Consider the following 5,781-nt stretch of genomic DNA (forward strand, 5'->3'; position numbering starts at 1 on the left):
TGGGTGCACCAGAGCCAATTAAATTTTGTAATTGACTCTAATTTTGTATCATGTTTATATGTTATTAAAAGACATTTTCTATATCTATTTTTCAAATTAACAAATACGTTATGATTTATGTTCTTACAATGGTAGAACTGTGAAGAGGGGATTAAGAGTGTTTTAAATCTTGATTATGAGGACCCTATGAGCAAATGAGGTGGTCATTCTAGAAACGTGCATAGCCCTAGTATTATTCTGACTAAGGGTACAAATAATACGATAATGTTATCATAATGTTGAACAACCCTATCAAAAGGTAGTGACAAATCTCATATGTCAAGGTTGTTTTGTTTGCTGACAACCTATTGCAACGCTGGGTGCTTGTTGTATGCAAGCTCACTGAACTGACCCAGTAGAGGATTCCATATAGACGGTAACCCAAGTGTCTATGAAATAAATCCTCTATTAGATGATAGTGCATGTGATCTTTAGACTTGAGATCACTAGAGCGCCTTGTGTACCTATTGGCATAGTTTGACACTAGCCTAGCATAGTCTTTTACTTAGAACTATCAGAACGGTAGTGAATGACTGCATCAAGAAGTGCATTAAGGCTATGGTGGATCAACAAAGAATTCATCACTCCCAAGTATGAAAGAAGTTATCTCATTGTGTAGTTTAGTTAAATGACAACAACTGCAAATCTATGGCCATAATGAGATTAAGTTGTTGCTCAATCCAATTTCGTTCAATCTTTGATCTGATAGCCAAATACCAATATATATCAAGGGAATATTTGAGGTAGACACCATCTCTATGCTTCAGCCTTGATGAGATAATATATTTTAAATGGATTTGATTACATGGTAACCATATTGTTGACAGGTATATGTCTGCCACTAACTCCCTGTCATTTGGGTGGCCATAATGCCTTGCTAGAGGTCAATCTTGGTCTGTGAATACAAAGATAATTAATTGTAGATTAATTACTTTATTCACGCCAACATGACAGAGTACCTACGGGTCATACACAAAAGAAGGTTAAATTCTGAAGGTTAATACTTTAGGGGTTTATGGAGTGAATTTTATTATTTTCGGAATTTTAGATATCATATTTGGAATTTGTAAAAACAATTCTGATCTCTTTAATAAGCCGAGTCAAGAGAGGTAATTTAGGGTGTTTCAGTGAAAGGGGCCTTTTGATAATTTTAGCATAAGAGGCTTTTTGGTAATTTCATAATGTAACTAAGTGAGTATTATATACCCACTTAATCTAGGGTTGCCACCCATTGCAATTCCTTTTGGGAAAAGGTTTTATAATTACTTTATAAAACCCTAACCTAAATTAGAAAAACCTAATCCTAAAATTCCAAAAATCAATCTAGCAATTGATATTCTATTGATCCTTTGGTGCATTCTGTTAAGTATGTTTTTAGAAAATTATGTTGTAAAAACCAAAAACGTTGTCGTTTTTAGTTTAGCTCAAGCAAGAGGCAAAATGATGTTGTTTTGAACTTGTTTTTTTTTTTTTTTCTTTTTTTCTTTTTCCTTTATAAGCAACCATTATACATCGTGCTAGTCACTGTTGAAGCTACTAAAAACGAAATACAACGAAGTTTGTCCCCAATTTTTTCTCTCAAATTTCTTGTCCTGAACTGTAAAGTTTTCATGGTATTAGAGCTTCTTTGACTCACGTCAATGGAAGGCAAGTGTGAAAGCTCTAAATCAGCAATAAATCTAAACACAATGATTCATAACTCACTACACATCCTGCTTTAGTAGTTACTTCCAGTCTACAGACCATTAATCCTAAGCTAACCAAAGACATTTATCATTTTTGGCGTCTCAAGCTTTATCAACAATTGGAGCTCATGAACTTGATGATCATCTTACAGGTTTTGGTTCCCTATCCACCTCCGTTAATAGCTTACAAAATAGATAGCTCTAGTACTGAAGATGATAGCTCAATTAAGGAAAAAATTAATTCGGATTATACTCTGTGGAAAATAATTGATAAGTTCTTAGTAAGCTGGCTACTTGCGTCAATCTCTAAATGCATGTTTCGACAAATTTCAAAATGTTAGTTTTCTTATGAAATTTGGCTTACTCTGGAGAAAGAGTTTATTACTAATTCAAAGGCTAGGGCACTTCATCTAAAAAATTTGCTCAAAATTACTCAAAAGAACAATTTTAGTAGTAGTGAGTATGTTCGAAATATGAGAGGTATAGCAAAGAGCTTATCAGCAAATGGACAAGTTGTGTCAAAGGAAGATTTGCTTCAACACATACTAGATGGACTAGGTCCTGAGTATGATGCAGTCGTGGTCAATCTTACATCTAGAATTGAATCTAAGATTGATTCCATTTCATTGCAAGAAGCTCAATTTCTACTACAAAAGTATGAAATTAGGTTAGACAAGTTCAATTCACTTGAATTTCACAACAGTTTAGCTAACACTGCAACTATAATCTCTACTGGTCTTCCATTTTCATCTACTGGTTTATTCAAATTGTCAAACAACTTTGTGTCCTCACTGAACAATACCGAAAATCTTTAGTTCAATCCAATTTATCCAGTCTCAACTGGACAAACATTTCACAATGAGGTTTTTTTAATTCACACCTCAATCAGAGTTGTCCAGTAACAACCAGACAACTAGGACATTCCTCACCTCAAGTGTATTTTGGACAAAATACTACTCCTAGACAAGTTGGGCACTATCAGGCTCTACCTTGCCCTCTATTTGCCAGAGGACGTGGTAGAGGAACTGGTAGAGGTCGACCAATTTGTCAAGTTTGTAACAAAATTGCCCATATTGCGGTACAGTTTTACCATCGCTATAATTCTGCTTATAATGGTGCCATACCAAGCACTGGTTCAAATCATCAAATTGGACAAGTTGGTTCTGGTCTTGTTCAATTCAATTCTGGTGGTTTTGGTCCTGTTCAGATGAGTTCTAGTGGTTATCACATTCCAAGTCATCAACGTCATAGTTTCAATCAACCTTCATCATCACAAAACTATACTTATCCTACATAACAAGCTTATAATCAGTCCATTGTGTCATCATCCAACTACACTCATCCTTCTCATCCTCAAACACCGTAAGCTCCTTCATCCAACCAAACTTAGTTTGCTGCTCATTTAGCACAGTCTCATACTCAACAACCTTCTGTAGGACAATATACTCTTCCAACTCGTACTTATCTTGCAAATTCATCTATTGGTCTATCAACATACACAACCACCTCATCCACTATTCAAGATCCTATTTGGTACATGGATTTTGGAGCTATAGACCATGTTACCATTGACCTAAATCAACTCAATGTCAGCAAGAATTATGGAGGTGTTGAGCAACTTCAAGTTGGTAGTGGTGAATTCTTACCTATCTCTCACACAAGTTTCACTTCTCTGCCTAGCATCTTACATTCTAAATGCTTACACTTAAAAAATGTTTAATGTGTTCCCAGGATTACTAAAAACTTAGTATTTCTAAATTCACTAAAGATAACAATGTTGTAGTTGAGTTTAATGCTGATTATTGTGTTGTTAAGAACAAAATCACTAGGACTGTCTTACTGCAAGGAGAGCTTAAAGAAGGATTATATCAATGGACCATTCCACCTTCACTGTCCCATATACCTACATCCTCCAAATTACCTGATTTTTCTACAAATTTTGTTGACTCTAGAGTATCCCCTGAGAAGCCTTTACTATCTACCGATGTTGATAATAAGATTACTGAATGTAGTAGTCATGTTACTCCTACTATGTCACACCATAATGTTATTTATGTGCTGAATTCTCACACTGATAATAACCAGTTGCCTACTCATAATTGTAATGACAATGTAGTTACTACAACATGTAAATCAACCTTTGTTGAACAATCTCAGTCCATTGTAAAAATGTCTACTACTATTTCTACTAATAAAGATTACAAATTGCCTCAATTTGTGCATTTAAATTCTGTTCAATCTTGTTCTCCTACCATATGTGATGATGTTAGTGATAAAAATCATTGATTTTCTTCTACTGAACTTGTAAATTCTGTCAATTCAATTTTGAATTTTGATTGTGCACATGATACATCAATTATGCCTTATGTTCATAAGATTAATATTGGTACAACTAGTTCCATGCTTTGGCTCATGAGATTAGGCCATCCACATCATGCTGCTATAAGTCAAATGCTCACTAACCTATCCAAACAACAACCTTGTACTCCAAAGGTTTCTAGTTCAATTTCTTTTTGTGAGCTTGTCATTTAGGGAAATGCATCAAAATAGTTTTCCTTCATCCAATTCTAGGGCCACTGTACCTTAGAAATCCATAGTGACATTTGGGGTCCTGCCCCTATTGCCTCATCATAAAGCTTCAAATATTATGTCCATTTCCTTGATGACTTTAGTCGCTTCACATGGCTTTTTCCTCTTAGAACCAAGGTTGAAGTCAAATCCATTTTTGTCAAGTTTCATCACTTGGTTGAAAGACAATTAAGTTGTAAACTGAAATGCCTTCAATCTGATCAAGGAGGGGAGTACAAGGGTTTATACTCCTATCTTTTCGACACAGGCATTCAGTTTAGGCTTTTTTGCTCTCATGTACACCAACAAAATGGAAGAAGTGAAATAATGCATAGACACATAGTTGAAACAGGCTTACATTGCTTTCTCATGCCTCTATGCCCCTGCATTTTTGGTGGCTTGCTTTTGATTCTAGTATTTTTCTAATGAATAGAATGCCATCTAGTGTTTTGAATAATGTCTCTCCTTATCAGATTTTGTTTCATAAAGTGCCACATTATTCTTCTCTCAAAGTGTTTGGATGTGCTTGTTATCCTTATCTTAGATTTTTTTAATAAACACAAGTTTGCTTTCCATTCTTCAAAATGTGTTTTTGTGGGATATAGCTTAGTGCACAAAAGATATAAGTGTTTGGATTCTACAGGAATAGTCTTTGTTACCCCTAGTGTTAAATTTAATGAGTATGATTTTTCCTTCTCCACTAGTTTTGTTATTTCTACTTTCTCTGGTCCTCCATTTGAACCTTCTATCCCTATTGATTCTTCAACTTTCTCCTTCTTTCTTTTACAATCCCCTACCTCTCTTGCTCCTACAGTAAGCTGTCCTCAGGATAAGTCTGATACAACCAATGGTAAGCATTTTTCCCCTACAGCATCTCCTGCTACCAACCCTGTGCAACTCCTTTATGCCATGTCCCTTTTGCTTCACCTCCTCTATTAGGTCCTAATTCAACACCTGTGTGCTCTTCATCTCCCTCACAAATAATTCCTCCTCACAAACCTTTTGTTACATTGTCACCTACTCAATCTGTCACTACTTGCCCTTTTGAAGTTGCTTTATCACCTTCTATTATTGCTACAAAATGCTTCCCTTCTCACTCACTCCCTAAATCATTCAATTACCCACAAACATCTCCTCAACAAGCTCTAAGGCTTCTGTCTCTTCCTGTCAAATTACTGTAGATTTATTTACCCCATATTTCTCAAAGACATCCCAACAAACCACCTCCACGTTAAACATGCACCCTATGACTACAAGAAGCAAAGCAGCTGCCAATTCCACTTTAAACACTATACACAGTCCTAGTGCTCTTACTGCTATAGGACCTGTTATTCCAAAACCACATTCAGCTTTAGAGGCTCTTACATTTCTTGAATGGAAACAGGCTATGCAAGTTGAGTATGATGCACTACTTCACGATAGCACTTGGACAATTGTACCTTTTTCTTCTAAAATGAATGTATTAGGTAACAAGTGGGTGTTTAGAACT

The sequence above is a fragment of the Pistacia vera genome, unplaced genomic scaffold (genome assembly GCF_008641045.1).
Source record: "Pistacia vera cultivar Batoury unplaced genomic scaffold, PisVer_v2 Contig840, whole genome shotgun sequence".
Classification (NCBI taxonomy): Eukaryota; Viridiplantae; Streptophyta; class Magnoliopsida; order Sapindales; family Anacardiaceae; genus Pistacia; species Pistacia vera.